General features: G+C 45.8%; 1 protein-coding gene and 1 long non-coding RNA gene across 5 annotated transcripts in view; both read left to right on the forward strand.

The window, feature by feature from the left end:
- Positions 1–17,124, forward strand: part of LOC120826883 (uncharacterized) — a 315,723-nt gene that overhangs the window by 29,649 nt on the left and 268,950 nt on the right. The gene's annotated exons all lie outside the window — the stretch shown is intronic.
- On the forward strand, positions 3,854–5,928 carry LOC144383442 (uncharacterized). The gene is made up of 3 exons (XR_013450841.1): positions 3,854–4,965; positions 5,073–5,513; positions 5,608–5,928. It is a non-coding gene; the product is annotated as an uncharacterized LOC144383442 (long non-coding RNA).

Raw genomic sequence — 17,124 nt, forward strand, 5'->3', positions numbered from 1 at the left:
AATACTGGTGAGTGTATTTTCCAGCATCTAGCAGGTGGTCTTGTGGCTGACCGAGCAGACAGCAAACAGTGTTCATTACGTCGTACAAAGATTCACCAATGAAGATGTCTTGGTATAAAAACAGAGATGCCAAGGCACATCCCAGTGACCACATGTCAATGGCTTCAGATATGGGGAGGCCCAAGGACACTTCTGGTGCTTGGTATGCAATAGGTTGTGCAATCATTCCTTCCCGTGCTTCGGAGGCTGGCATGGCCAAACCAAAGTCAATTAATTTCACTCTGAAGGGCTCATCTTGGTGGTTGACGAGCATAACGTTGTCAAGTTTTACGTCTGCATGAAGGATGCCGATACCCTTCAGGGCGTTGAGTGCTACAAGTAGCTGACGAGTTATAGGACGGATTTCATTAAGAGTCAATGGTGCCTCTCTCTGTTCCATCAAATCGAAAAGACTCCTGTCTAAACACTCAAAAGCGATGCAAGACTTGTCATCAACTATGAAATTATCCACGAATCCCACCAAGTTGTTTTTCTCTGGATCAAGTTTCCAGAGCTTTTCCAGCATTTGTACTTCGTTGGCATAATCATTGACGTCTTTGAGGATCTTCATGGCCGTGTTCTCATTTGCTTTCAAATTGACACATTTGGCTACTTTGCCAAAAGTTCCTTCTCCAATAAACTCCAATACTTTGTATTGTACAGACTTGTTGCAGAGTATGGAGAGCTCTTTTTCCTGCAATGGTTCTGCTGAGGTTGGAGTTTCAGAGTTGGATTCCATACAGGATGATTCCTCACTGCTGGAGTTGTCCATGTCTGAGGAAACCTCACCTGACATTGTGCAGATGAGTCCTTGTACTGGGGGTAAAACGTTTTTTCAAAATTAGACAGATTTTCACAACTTCAGCTCTCAGGAGCTCTGCACTTCTGTTATGTTCTGAGGTATGGAATGGAATGCCTTGCCAGATCAAAGGAAAGACTGATAAGATCAGATGACAGGCATGTAACCATGGAAACGTGATGACATCACACAGTGTGAAATGGTTGCTATGGTTACATTGCAAGATCAAAGAGTGATGACATCAAACGACACTATGTCGGATGTCATCAAATGGTTTCTATGGTTACATTCCTGCAAAATAAATACTTTATTTTCTCCACTGTATCACACACAAAAAGGAGAACTATACTTGAATCTCGGAAATCAACAAAAATATCCCAAACCGCTATGAACACAATTTCCTTGTTATCTTTTTTTTAAAACGCGTGCATTAATATTTTTGATCCGTTATTAAAAAGTTAGCACTCCTTCACACTGCGGATCAGAGTCAGAGGAGGGCGGGTCTCTTGGCGTAGGTTGGATTTGAAAGAATGGCGGAGGCAGCTTCAGACATAGATATTATATATAAAGGCCTTTGTATATAATATCTATGGCTCAGATACATCCGCCCGCGTCCAGCTATGAACCGAAAGCGGATGCAAAAGTACCGACGAGGGTGGGAGGAATCACCGGGGATCGCAGGGTTATTATTTTGTATTGAAGGTGGAAACCCTGCTCACTACTTTTACCACAACACCCTTTCTTTTATTAAATACATTTGATTTTAACCTTCGATCACCGATGCCCTCTGTCCGTCCGGCGTTTCTTCATTTTGAACACACACTTGCGTGTGTTGCAGAGCAATTTACCGCCAGAACAACAGGTGGAGTAACGTGTTTGAAGACCACCTAGAGCATATATGTCAAACTCAAGGCCCGCGGGCCATATCCGGCCCGGCATGCAATTATATCTGGCCCGCGAGATCATTTTATATTATTGTTACTAATGGCCCGACGATATGAAGCGCTGATAACAGAATAAACTACCGATCCCATAATGCAGCGCTTCAGCTGCCTTGCCGAGCGCTTTCCGTGGCGTTTCTGGCTGACATAACCGCTCGTCTCAACGCCTTAAACCTCCAGCTCCAGGGACGTGACCGCATGATCACCGACATGTATGACGCAGTGAAGGCATTTCCAGTGAAGCTGATTTTATGGGAGACACAAATGCACCAGTGCAACTTGCCCCACTTTCCCTGTTGCCAACTAATGCGGCACAGCGGTGTTCCCAAATACGCACGTTGCTGATAAACTGAGCGCACTGCGCGCGGAGTTCGCGCGGCGCTTTGGTGATTTTGAGGGACAAAAAAATAATTTTGAGTTGTTTCGCAACCCATTTGCCGTCGACGTGGAAACTGCACCTGTGCAGATCCAGATGGAGCTGATTGAGCTGCAGTGTGATGGGACGCTAAAGACAAAGTCCGACACTGTTTATTCACTCCAGTCCCGCAGCAATGTCCCAGCTCCGTCTACTTCGAACCTTGTGCATGTTTGGTAGCACATATCTGCGTGAGAAGCTGTTCTCAGTGAAGACAAACAAAACAGCACACAGGAGTCGTCTCACTGATGAACCTTCAGTCCATCCTGAGAGTCTCCACAACACGGGACCTCGCGCCAAACATAAACCAACTTGTTGCCAAAAAAAGATGCAAAGCATCCAGCTCTGATAAAATGGCTTAAGAGCAAAGAAAACTGAATGTTTTGCATCGTTATTTGTTATTTCCGAAAAGCAAATTTTATTTATATTTCCAGGTTTTATTTTGTTTTGCAGCATGTTCATATTTCTTTTTCAGTAGAGACATGGACCCGCGTCCTCCTCCTCATGCAAATCACATGTTAACGAGTATCTTCACGGCCACGCGTTCGCAGTAAATCATTGTTTCTAACTTTATTGAGAATCAGGCACAACACAGCGACCTGCAAGCAGCGCAGCGTCTTTAATAAAGTGATGTGTGTCTTAATGCGATGCTTTAGAAATGAACACACAGGGATTCTGTATTTGTTCATGAAGTCTGAAAAGGGTCATTTGGGCAACGTTCTGATAACCGACCGCAGCCAGCGGGGAGAGAGCACCAGCGGACTGACGGCAGCCCCCCGCCCCGCACCCCCCTCCGCACCCCGGCCACACCGTCCACTCGACCACTAGAAATGGGTCATTTAGCGTGCGCGGTCGATCCACATGTCCCTTTATTGTTTTAGCGTTGCCTCTTTGATTATCGCCACCGTCCTACGAGGTGAACGGCAGCTCACGTGAACCGTCGCCACCTTCCCGTGATGAAATTGCGCTTTTATATATCTCCTGTCAAAATGATACAAGTTAGAAATATGAACATGCTGCAAAACAAAACAAAACCTGGAAATATAAATAAAATTTGTGCTTTTCAGAAATAACAAATAACGATGCAAAACATTCAGTTTTCTTTGCTCTCATGCCATTTCATCAGAGCTGGATCCAGCTCTGATAGGATCTCATACTGCATGAAAAGTGGGATTTTCGGCAGTATGCGGCACTGTAAATTGTCGTGGAATTTCAGGTTTGCGGCAATTTGCGGGCAACGCCGAAAACTGCCGTAAATTGTCAGAAATTGATGTGGGCCTCCCTTGGCAGTTGTCCCCCCATGGCCCCCCTCCTCCTAATTCTAGGGGAGGCTTTGACATGTAAATGAAAATGCGGTGAGCTATTCAAATGCAAATCAGGGTCGCAGAGGGAGTTTTAGCCCAGGTGACATTTTTTTAAAAGGTAAGAAAATCTCTGGTACAAATAGATCAGGCTCAGTAGCCTAATTATAGTCTTACATTTTAGCTTGAATTGATTAATTTATTACAAATATGCTAGATTACTGTGTACGCCATTAGCAAAGGCAAATGTTATGTAAAAAAGATACACAAAACAACTTCTTAGTTGGTTAGTTTTAATCGAGGTAAAATGAGCATTCCATGCAAACAACATTTGAATCAGCATGAGGGGTCTGCAGAGATCACAGTCTCCTAGAGCTCAGCTACAGTGCATAGTGGCAGGACTACAGTGACCTTTTCTTTGGTCTTACTTAAATGCACAGAGGATGTATTAACCACACATCTTCTAGCAATGCGTTCAACTGGCAGAAATGATGCTGTATGACGTGTCTGTTCCCTGCAAGCCCCAAACTTCTATTGGCTTTCCATAAAAATGTCTGTCCGGGTGGAGATGAAGCCAGGAAACTTGTGCAAGAACATGTTTAAATGCCGTACCCTTTGACACAACATTAACAACTATAAACTGCTTTATAATGGCTGGTCGTAGTTCTGCTAGAGGGTCAAGGACGGGTTCCTCAAAACTGTTAGTGTTTCCACACCACTTAGCATGAACATATGCTGACCTTTATGCTCTGCATCTATCGATTGAGTAAGTTACATTCATATATGTTACCCGTTTACATGTCATGGCAAAACATTCAACCTCAGTGACACAAGGGTACATGTGATGATACATTGTCAACATTGCATGTCTGTCAGACTCAAGAGTGTCTGGTGGAATGGAGAAAGAGGCACCACTGTACAGATTTCTAGGGAAAGTCGTTCTGCTGACACCAAAACACGGCTTTACATAAAGCATATCAGCTGTTTCAAAGTCCCAACCATTTGTCTTCCTAAAATACTGGTCCTTCCCTATAACAATAACCTCGTATGTGATTGGAGGACTCTTAGACTCCTCGTCCAATCACGTGTGAGGTCATAAGCATGACTGATACAGCAGTACTTGCAAGACGAGCATACAAACAGACATGTGTGTTACTATATTCAGAAGAACTGTATCTCCAGTTCCTTTGTTTGGTTTTTGCTGGTTCGTGAATAATGGCTGGACGACGTCTCGCGTTCAACTCGCCTTCAACTCCTCTCCGCGGTCACCAACTTTCGGCCAGTCCGCAGACAGACAGAAGAAGCTGCTGAAAGCTCTCAGTGGATCGTCTCGTCAACTCCAACAACAAACTGCCGATATCAACGAGCGGTTCGCTCCACTGGAGCGTTCGGGACTCTGCGGGTTTCTGTCCATAGAGGAGAGGAACCGACTCAAAGAAGAGGAGACGGGCGCACAATCCCAAGATGGCGGTAAGAATACGTTCGATGACTGCTAGCTAAGCTAGTAGCCTAGTAGCCTTACAAGTGAGCAGAAACAGCTTTATTAAAGTGTGTTTTCTTTGCCGTGTCGTTTACAGGAAGCGATGCGCCGTCTTCACAACTCCGAGACGAATTACAGGCGCTACGAACCGGAGCAAGGGTCAGATTTACAGAATATGCTTTCATTCTGCGGTATAAGGGAATATATACGTATGGATACCGATCATAACTGTACATTTTGTTTTCACAGACTAATCTCGCCTCATAATGAGGCGGTGACCTCGTATTTGCTCCGGGAAAAGTCCAGATTTAGACGACCTCATTGTGTGCAAGTGACACTATTTCTCCTTCCTTGTTAAATGTTACTGTGATTTGCGTTTGATTTTTTTTGGATTCATACCACACTCATTTAATTGTTTTCCAGCCGCCTGTGAGACGTATTGTGAGACGGGACGCAGGAGCTTCAGGTTCAGCCGGAACTCTCATTGCGGGCGGAAGCTGCGAAGGATTCAGTGCGGAGTCGAGCGAGAAGAAAGAGGGTCAGAGTTTATTTGCTGACTTGTTTCAGGTGCATTGATCGATGTGTTGTGTCCGTACGCATCGCACAGTACTGATTCATTGTTGTTTTTACAGCTGCTGGAATCGAGACAAAGTGTGCTGGCTGATGACGAGGTAGAAATCCGCCACCGTGGAGCTCACGTCGGACGGAGGGGACGGCGTTGTTGGCGGGGTCTCGGGGTGGATTGTATGGTCGCCACACGCACACGAGCCGCCTGCACAACAGACCTGCCTCGGAAAACACGCCGCGAGTGACGGTCTACAACCCCGAGGAGGCAAACGGACAGTTTACTGAGCTGTAGTTTTTAAACCGCCGTTACCCAAGTGTGGGCAGATCCTCACTTTGTATGTAGTTGTTGTTTGTGTGTTGTTAATAAAGCTCTTTCTTTGCATAAACATGTGGCAAATGTTCATTTTCTCTATAAATTCATTGATGTCCTGGTTGGTATCCTAATAATAGTGTAGTAGCCTGCATAGGATAACCATGAAATGAATATACAGCATAATATGAATATATAAATAAAATGAGGCGGGTGACCAATAGCGACAGATCTGCCAACCAATCACGAGTGATTGAAAGTTGGGATTTCATCCAATCATGAACAAGGAAACTCAAGCCCGGTCTGCCCAGGTGGGGTTTTGCTGCCAATCACGAGTGATTTTATTTGGTAGTACGTTGTGGTTTCATCCAATAAGGAGTAAGGTTATTCAAGCCCGCTCCGCTCGGCCACCCACGGTTTCGCTGCATTCAAATGCTAATTCGGGCCATTTGCACCTCCGCCAGCTCTCCACCTACGCCATGGTTCGTTTCCGACAAATTGTGGCACAGACAAACGCGACGTGCGCGGGTTGCAAATTGTCGGAAACTGTCGGAAATTAGGGAGATTTCCGGGCGTTTACGGGGAAGAAAATCTCACTTTTCATGCAGTGTGCAGCTTAATTGAATTTTAAACACCAAATTTTGATCTTGCTTGAAGAAACAACGTGTCATTCACCACAAAATGTGTGACTACCTGAGTTTTCCCTCTCCACTTTATTTGTATAGACGTTTTGTTCTGCATGCTGCCGTGTTGGTCATATGCTGCTGAGGACCATGTTATTTTGCCATTTTTTGAATGGAAAGTCTCTCTTTCAGCTTCAGGGTTCATTTCTTCTGCTGAAGATGATTCATCATGCTCCGGGTTGTATTCCTCCCCATCTTCTTCTTCTGATACATCCTCCACTTCCTCTTCTGAATCAGAGTTGTCTTGCTGGACATGTGAAAAAATCAGCTCTAGAGCCTCTTCAACGTTATAACGCACACTCATGGGCTTCAGCACAGAGAGAATTCGGGGTTCTGTCATCTGCAGCACTTTTATAACCTCTGTAAATCCACAGAAAAACAGCTCTGCAGTCTGCGAAAACGCCACCTAACTTGTGTGGTTTACGTCTGCTACTGTCTTGTTCACATTTACTATTAATTGATCGGAGACTGATTAAAAGGCACAGCAGTACGCAAGAAGACCACCTGATTTGTCTTGGTTACTTCTGCTACTGATTGATCCAAGACACAACTAAAACATTGTAACATTCTGTGGTGTGTAAATAACTATTTGCCTCATGGTCATAACATTTCAAGTTAAAAAAATATCGTTTAGGGGATTTATTTATTTTTTTAACACAGTGGCGGGTCATTTTGACCCGAGGACAAAAGGAGGGTTAAAGAACAATTTGAGAAATATGTTTGTCGTTGTGCAGTCTAGTTCCTGCAGTGATGCTGTTTGGAGGTTGACTGCAGGTGTAACGCCAACAGATCCACAGACTTTCCTTCATTAGCACCATCTCATGGTTAACAGTTTTGGGCTGAAACGGTAGATTGTCAAATGTATGTGTCAGATACGGGTAAATTACAATATCTTTGAATGTTCGCGTACTGAGGTATGAATTGAGTCTTTGTGTAAATAAAAGGTTAGATGACTCTGAATGCCATGTGGAAGTTAGACCAGCATGTAAGCTAAAAAGAGGTTGACTGTCCCAGAAGAAGACAATTGGTGGCTCCTCCTCACGTCACAAAATCCCACCACTGAATAATTTCCATCCATAAATGAATTTTCTGGCTCGTACATATTGGCGTTAGCAAATCAAGCAACAGCAGGTATCCTTACACACATTGTCACACATGTTTAGTGATGCTCTCACATCTTCGAGGGTTAATTGCTGTCTTTGTGTTAATTGCGGTCTCTTCTTTGTAGTTGGAGTCATTAACGCAGCAACAGCAATTCACATTCTGTCTGCTTGCTAGAACCGTTACCCAGCTGTAAACTAATCAGTCAGCTGTATTCAAACGGGGGGAAAATGACTGCACATTTCATGAATCGCATTTTCTGAAACGATCGCTTCAGCGACCCTCCTGGGTGAGAGCTTGTGGAAGGAATAATCCTCTATATGTGAGAAGGATTTTAGAGGTCAATCCATCAGTCTCTATTTGTCAGTTCACTGGCATATTTAACGCTTTATCTTCCGACTAATGGAATTTTAAAAGCTAGATTCAAATGAGCAACCATATCATTCTCAGGTCAGAAGACTTATACGTTACATGGGGGGTGTTGGGGTGATGGGGGAAGGGGGAGTTGCAACTAGTGATAAAAACACAGGACTATCACCCAGGACGCCGCAGTCCTGTGTGAAACCATTTCCATGCTGATTTAATTCACCTTACTTTACATATTACAGAAGTTAAACTGGAGGGTTGCATGTACCCCCATTTGAAGTACCAACATGTAGTTTCAACAGTCCTCCAGCAGAGAGAGCAGCAAGCCAGAGTAAACACTGTATCTGATATGAATGAGACAGAGGGAAGGGAGGATAGATGTCACAGGAGGAAACCTCATCACAGTGTTTCCTCAGGTCAGAGACATTCCAGCAGGGCGGACCAGAAGGACGCTTCTTGTCCTTGTGTCTTGTTCCTGTCCATCATTTCATGGCCGCCTACAGCTGATATTAAACGTATACGGGTGATCTCAGTGAGGGAATACCAGCAGACGCCCTCCTCCTCTTGCAGATTGATCTCTTTCTGCTCCACCGCGTGATGTAAGACATGACAACATATTGAACCCACATTGCAAGCAGAAGGCATGATTGGGCGTCAATGCTTTCATGCACACGGAGGCAAACAATGAATACATGGCGGCCTGTTTTTAGGGAAGGTTTTTCAAATCAGATAACTAGAAGCGGCTGTCAGCAAGGGGGGGATAGAAGGGAGGACTCAAACGCAGAGTTTTTCAAAAAAACAAAAAGGCTTTAATAGTTCCAAGTTCCAAAAAGGCAAGATTCCAAGAAGCAGGACGTAGACAAGAAGCATGAACGCAGTGACATGCACCTCCGGACAATATGCAATGACAAAGTAACAAGAGACACACATGGCTTAAATACACTAGAGAGGTGCTGGTGACATGACAGACAATCACAGGGGAAGACAGGACAAGGCAGGAAGTGAAGTTACCAGGAAGACATGATGCAGAAAACTACCGTGACAGCGGCAGTATGCGCTCTAACGAGATCATATGCATTACCGACAAGTCGAAAGCTCTTGCTGAAAGGGGACACTATCTGTTTTCACACCAACAGTAGCTGGTACAGCAACGTGACAGAGGTCCTGCACCACTGCTCCCCTGACCTAGATGATGTCATCATGAGTTTTTACTCCCCAGAGGAGTTTGCTTCAGACATCATCGTTAAGGTTTACATCCCACCGTAGGGCAACGTCCAGCAGGCGTAGCGCCCAGTCCTCAACCAGTTCAAACGTCAGAACCCCAGGAAGGCAGCCGGCCCGTTTTCTGTCTCACCTCGCTGGAGACATGCTACCTACTGACCTGCTTCAAAGCCTGCATCATCCTCCCCGACCCTAAAAACCCAAGTAACACAGGACTTGATGACTACAAGCTCGACGCCCTCACCTGTGTGGTCATGAAGTCTTTTGAACGCCTTGTCCAGTCCCACCTGAGATCCGACCCACTCCTGGACCACCTGCAATTTGCCTACGGAGCCAACAGGTCTGTAGCAGATGATGCAGATCCTGTCATTCACCAGCATCTTGTTTGTGCACTTCTGCTTGAAAACAATCATCCCCTCTCTGCTGCATGGCAAGCTCTCTTGCCCGATTTTTGCACAATTTTTGCACATCGTCTCGGCTAATTACTTAATATATAATATCTTACACTTTATTTTATATTCAAACATAATTAGACTTTTCCCCTTGTGCACATGCTTGTGTATTTATTTTGATTGTTTACACCATCCCAACAAGAAAAATTCTTTGCAACATACATGGTAATAAATTATTGTGATTGCGATGATGCCCGTTTCGTAAATTAAGGTTGATTTAGAATAAAATACACCATAAAGCACGGTATACCTTAGGTTTACTGTGAGTGACTCGTATCTTTTCAGAATAAACTTCATGTCACAAACAGACGTTCCCAGTCTCCGGAATACTAAGGTCCAAAGCTCGGGATCTCAGTCACCCCTCTGTGGCACGTTACAATGGTTTGTGTTCTCTCTGTTCCCTGCTTGCCTGGCTTTTCGACCCCTGCCTGTTCACCGGACACTACCACGCCTGATCCTTGTCTGTACCCCGCTAATAAAACTGCGCTCTGCGCTTGAGTTCACTCTGGTCTCTTGTGGTGCGTTACACTTCACTTGGTTCACTTGGTCTTTTAACTCACGTATAAAACCAAAGCTGTATCCATGTACTCTCTATTAAGCCGTTAATGCTTATTGCTTACGTAATCCTAATTGATCTAAAATCTTAATGCAGTTAATAATCTCCACATTGGCAGGTACATCTGCGGCAAAGAATAACTAAAAATCAAACAATCAACATTCTTCTTTTCCAATGACCAAAAATATCCCTGTAAGTAAAGCTGCCTGATCCATCATCAAGCCATCAAGCCACAGCTAAACAATCATTTGCTTTCATTTTAAAAAGCAGAACTCAAAGTGCTGCCGGACGCTTTCCTTGCAGTTTATTTGTCGTATGTGCGTGCTAAATGCCACGCAGATAAGTCAGCGCTCTACCGTAAAATACAAACACTATTTGTGAGTTAAATCGGATATCTGCTGGCGCTTGTAAGCGAATATGGACTCTTGGTCTTCTCGGTCCATTAGTCTCTCTCCTCTCCATATCACTCCATATCCCTCCCTCTGCGGTTCTCCCTCCAAATATTTCTTCTTAATTATTGCCTCTAATTATTTTCTTCAGGCTTTACTGTAGATCAGAGGATTCCCACCAGCTATTTGAAGTCGCAATTCAAACACTTTATGAGCTGAGGAAGAGCAAAAAGCAAGGATGTAGGGAATAGTGCTCCTAAAATAAAATGGACATGATAATGTTGACAAATACAATGTAATCATTCTAAAACATTTCTTTCATTTTAAGGGGCCAGTTGTTTCTTAATTGGAGGCAGTTTTTATGTTGTGGCAGATCAATGCGTAGGCCAAACTAATAGTACAGTCAGCCCCCATTATTATGATATACAGTATGTTTGATCTCAAGAGCCCAACTCATCCCTCTGGTACCCTTTATAGATTTAACCGGTTAGTTTAGTTGCACAGTTGAAGAGTTGAATGTGAGGGCAGGCCTTTGAACAAGTTCAGCAGGTTGGATCCTGCAGGAGGACAGTTGGGATGCAGAGTGAGATGTCATCTGAGAAAAGTGTGCCATTTTAACTGCATCACAAAGAAATATAACACCGATTTCAACGCGGTTTCCCTATCCTTTAGTCCAGTTTCTACATCCACACGATGACAGTGATTTCCATGGAAACAGCCCAGCAACAGGCTGCATCCTTGAAACCAATCAGAACCTGCTGTGTGTCTGTGTCTCGTCCAATTGGAGAGGCAGTGGAGGGGGAGTACAGGGGGTTTGTGGGCCGTCAAGGTGAATGCTCAGGAGGCGTGATCGAGGTGGATCACTTCCTGCTTGAAAGAAGTAAGAATCTCAACATTTTAGTCTAAAAGAGATGTTTTTGTAATTCTAAAAACTAATCATTGAGTAGATATTTCTGTTATATTTCTGTTGTTTTAAATGTTTACAATTTTGGGCTTGGTCGTTACTCGGGATAAAGGTCCACCACCTGACAGTTAACAGAATGGGACCAAGACATAAACAAATACATTTGCGGCAGTGATAGTTGTCTTCTACTTATTTTTAAGTCCTTCAAAAGCGATTTAGAAGAAGACAGCCAGTAGGAGCTGTAGCTCAGTTGGTAGAGATCGTCCTCTAATCATGAGGCGGGTGCTTTGATCTTCTATTGTCAGCATGTCCAACCCCCTAAAATGCATACATGTTGTCACGGGTGTGGGTTCCGGAACAAGGCAGGACACGGTAGGTTTAGTTGACAATACTTTTATTTTGCTTCTTACGCTCCTCAAAACAAAGAGCTCCCGGCGTCTAGCTCGCTCGTTTTGCGGCTCCCTTCTCGTCCCGATCGCCCTTACTGCATTTTAAATAACAAGACAAACACAATCAATCAACATTCAGCTCAGCTGAGGCCAATCGCCTCCACCTGGCACCGTTCACTGAGCCACTCCCCCTCTCTCTCTCCCCTCTGCAGACGAGCCAAAACCACGCCCGCCACCACATACCCCCTGCGCCCCCAGCCTACGGCCCACCTTGAAGTTACAAGGTTGTAGAGCCAGATGCCACCGAGTGATCCGTTGGTATCCTTCATGCGGTGGAGCCATTGGAGCGGGGCGTGGTCCAAACAGAGGGTGAATGAGCATCGCAGGAGGTAGTACCGCAGTCCACCGCCCACCGTGCTTTACCTGGCCTCCCTTTTGGACAGCTTCCGGCTGATGTATAAGTAGGGGCGGTCGACCCCCCCACCTCCTGGGACAAAACGCCCCCCTGTCCGATGCGTCGGTCGGCAGAGAAAAGGGAAAGGCCCCACCTCTTTTTTTGTGTTGGGCCAATTCGGTGAACTATTCGGTCGGTCCGGCAGGGGGGAGAACACATCTGGGCAATGTGTGTTCTCTGGTCCTCAGAGAGACGGGCCTCGTACGGGAGCAGGGTGGGATTAACCGCTTTTAGCACCTCCGGCCCCAGCTGCTGTCTTTCTGATACCGCAGGCACCAGAGCAACAGGTGCAGTTTGGTTCCGTGAGACGTGAGATTATTAAGAGAAAGACACAGAAAGCTTCACATCAGCTCCTCAGATAAAGTCTGATATTCAAAGATCTTACATTAACTTCTAGGAACTCACACATATTCATCAAAATGGAGTCAAAGTACTTTGTGGTAAATTATTTAGTTTTCTATTTCATGTATTTGTTACTCTCTTTAAGTTTATAGGTGAATATTGCTCTGGATCACCAACAGATGCTCCACATTCTTCTCCATAAACTGTCAATTTATGGCTCATTCATCTTTCCTTTAAACGTCTGAATCGGGGTTGGTGAACATCTGGAAACTGAGGAAACATCAATAGGGGCGTGGAGCACAGAGAAATTGCCATTCTCTGCCTCATAGTCCATCTTGGTGTCAGGGTCGGGTAGGAAGGCAGGACTCAAACGCAGACGTGGAGTAACGAAAGACTAATGGTCAAAAGGGCAATAAAGAAAAGGCCAGTGGGCAAAAACACACACAGGAACAGGGGGCAAAAAGGCAGGCAGGAACGAGGAACATCCAGGACGATAGACAATGACGCGACAAGTGACACAAGAGACACACGGCTTAAAGATTGGACACAGGTGGAAACGATCAGACAATTACAGGGGATGACAGGACCAGGCAGGTAGTGAAGTTACCCAGGGAGACAAGAAGCAGAAAACTACAAAATAAGACGGGAAATGAAACCACACGTGACACTTGGAGAGAAGGAGGAGGACCTTTTCAAACATTATAACGTAAGAAATTGAGTACGCTTTTAATTTTGTTTGAACTGCATGTCTCTGTAGGCTTCCCGCTTGGAGATATGGCTGTTTTAATACACCAGCCTCCGCTATGCATTGAAGTACATGGTCACCCTGCATTCCATAATGCACATCACCCTGAAGAGCTTGAGCTATACATTTTATACATCCTAACACCTTCTGATTTCCTTTAAAAGGATGTGGAAAAGCTCGACGTAGACCATGCAAGTGATGAAGATTGCCATCATTGGTGATGGGCGTGCAACCATCGTAATCGAGGGAACCTAGATCCTGCGGCTCGGGAACACGGAACACCGCCACAGTCGTCGGCGGCCGCTCGGGGGCCGCGGAACACCTCCGGAGTCGCCGGCAGCTCGGGGGACACGGAACACCTCCGGAGTCGCCGGCTCAGCCCCCACCATAGCCCCCCCCTAAAGGGCCAGATCCCAGACGGCCCCCAGATCACCAACCGGGGGGTGGGAGAGGTCCATGGGATAGGAGGGAGGGTTGCCCGAGTCGGGGAGCGGGGACTGGAGGCGTCGGGGTCTCGGGGTCGGGGCCTGGAGTCTCAGAGCCGGTACTGGCTGAGTCAGGGTCGGGGCTGAGAGTCTCTGGGTCTGGGCTGAGAGGGTCGGGGCTGAGAGTCTCTGGGTCTGGGCTGAGAGGGTCGGGGCTGAGTGTCTCGGGGCCGGTAATGGCGGGGTCAGGGCTGAGTCTCGGGGCTGGTAATGGCGGGGTCGGGGCTGAGTCTCGGGACCGGTACTGGCTGAGTCAGGGTCGGGGCTGAGAGTCTCTGGGTCTGGGCTGAGAGGGTCGGGGCTGAGAGTCTCGGGGCCGGTAATGGCGGGGTCGGGGCTGAGTCTCGGGGCCGGTACTGGCGGGGTCGGGGCTGAGTCTCGGGGCCGGTACTGGCGGGGTCGGGGCTGAGTCTCGGGACCGGTACTGGCGGGGTCGGGGCCGATACCGGGGTCGAAGGAGCTAGTCGAGGAGCGGGAACGGGAGATTGCTGCGGCGGCCCAGCAGGAACGGGAGGTCGGTGCTTCCTCTTGCCAGTGCTCCCACTGGGATTTAGGAGGTCCCGGAGCTCGAGGCAGGCGAGGTGATAGCTCCTGGGACCGAATACAAATTTTGTCTTCCGCTGCCAGAACGGGCTCCTAATATCCATGTAGTTAGGTCCATAGTCTGGCAGCGGGTCTGCGGAGTCCTTTCGTGGTTGCGTCATTCTGTCAGGGTCGGGCAGGAAGGCAGGACTCAAATGCAGACGTGGAGTAACGAAAGAAGACTTTAATAGTCAAAAGGGCAATAAAGAAAAGGCCAGCGGGCAAAAACACACACAGGAACGGGGCAAAAAGGAAGACCGGAAGAGGGGGCAAAAAGGCAGGCAGGAACGAGGAACATCCAGGACAATAGACAGTGACAAGAGACACACGGCTTAAATACACTAGGAGGTGCAGGTGTTTGGACACAGGTGGAAACGATCAGACAATTACAGGGGATGACAGGACCGGGCAGGTAGTGAAGTTACCCAGGGAGACAAGAAGCAGAAAACTACAAAATAGGACAACAAATGAAACCACACCGTGACACTTGGAGATAAGGAGGAGGACCTTTTCAAACATTATAACATAAGTAATTGAGTACGCTTTTAATTTTGTTTGAACTGCATGTCTCTGTAGCCTTCCCACTTGGAGATATGGCTGTTTTAATACACCAGCCTCTGCTATGCGTTGAAGTACATGGTCACCCTGCATTCCCTAATGCACATCAACCTGAAGAGCTTGAGCTATGCATTTTATACATCCTAACACCTTCTAATTTCCTTTACAAGGATGTGGAGAAGCTCGACGTACACCTGTCGCCAGATCCTGTGCTTTGCTGATGGGAGTGATCTATGCCCTTAACCTTAGCTATCCCAAGCACTTGAAATTTACCTTTTGAGGTATTTCAGAAGCTCTGTCTTGAGCTCGATGGACAAAAAGCCAGCTCTAAAGTAACAAAGTACAGTATTTTCTAGAGTAGAGTTGATCGACCATGTGTGAGGGAGGCTCACATCACACGCACTCACACAACTCGCTTGTTATTTTTTTCTGAGATAATATTAATACCTACAGTACTGAGTGAAAACCAAATCAGTGTAATCAGAATTGAAAAGGATGGCCTCTGTTCTCTGAGGGTGTTGGTGTTATATTGAACTTGATATGCAGTGTCTCTCTTTGGAAATTTTTGCTGGAGTTAATCAGGAGGGTGAGTAGTCCGATATTGATGAGATAAGAGATGATGCAAGTACTGCCAAAGTTGATTGATAGAACTTCATTTGATGTTGAAATGTGTGCCTTTTAATATACAGTCATCTGTCATATTTTGTTTTAAATCATTTTCATTTGTTCATGTCAAAGGATGGTGATTTCATGCACTCCGTTTTAATTTTATAACACTTTCTCCTCATAAATATCTGAGTGCATGTTATTTTGTGTCTCAGGAGAATGTTGCCTACAAATGTGTGTTTTTGCACTTTTAAGAATTGTGCTACTGTTTATTACAGTCAAGTCAAGTCAAGTCATTTTATTTTGTATAGCCCAGAATCGCAAATTATAAATTTGCCTCAGAGGGCTTTACAGTCTGTACACATACAACATCCTCTGCCCCGAAACACACATCGGCACAGGAAAAACTCCCCAAAAAATGAAAAAACCCTTACAAGAGGGAAAAAAGGGAAGAAACCTTAGGGAGAACGTCAGAGGAGGGATCCCACTCCCGGGATGGACAGACTACAATGGATGCCATGTGTACAGAATGAACAATGTATAATACATGCAATTCCTATGACAGAAATGATTCAAGTAATTGTGAGTAGTAAGCCAGGCGCACAGCAGGACCACTGCAGGGGCAACCACCATCAGATAGAACCACCATCCACAGAATCCTGTGGGGAGGGAGAGCACAGAGATTTTAGGAGAGGGTAATGTCGGTTTATGAGTAAAGTAATATGATTAATATCTAAAATAATGATGATGATGATGATGATGGCAGCAGCAGGCGTCAGCATGGCCACGGTAGGTGTCAGGACCAGGGTCCCGAAGGAACCACGATCTACGGAGACCTGATAGGGGCGAAAGCACAAAAAAAAACTCCCGGAAAGAAGCTGAATTAGTCATGTGCATTTATAAAACTTGAATTATGGTAGAACGAGAGCGTAAGAGAGGAGCTTGGTGTGTCTTAAGAATTCCCCCGGCATTCTAAGCCTATAGCAGCTTAACTAAGGGCTGGTCCGGACTAACCTGAGCCAGCCCTAACTATAGGCAGAATCAAAGAGGAACGTTTTAAGTTTTACTTTAAAAGAGCTGACCGAATCTGCCCCCCGGACTGAAAGTGGAACCTGGTTCCACAAAAGAGGAGCTTGATAACTGAAGGCTCTGGCCCCCAGCCTACTTTTTAAAACCCTGGGAACAACAAGTAACCCAGCATCTATGGAGCGCAGTTGCCTTGTAGGGCAATACGGTGTTACAAGCTCTTGAAGATACAACGGTGCCTCACCAGCAAGTGCCTTGTAGGTGAGGATAAGTACCTTAAAATCTATTCTTGATTTAACAGGGAGCCAGTGCAGAGAAGTTAATACAGGAGTGATATGATCCCTTTTCTTAGTTCTTGTTAATACACGTGCTGCAGCATTCTGAATCAGCTGGAGAGGCTTAAGAGATTTATA

The sequence above is a fragment of the Gasterosteus aculeatus genome, chromosome 10, assembly GCF_964276395.1.
Source record: "Gasterosteus aculeatus chromosome 10, fGasAcu3.hap1.1, whole genome shotgun sequence".
NCBI lineage: Eukaryota > Metazoa > Chordata > Actinopteri > Perciformes > Gasterosteidae > Gasterosteus > Gasterosteus aculeatus.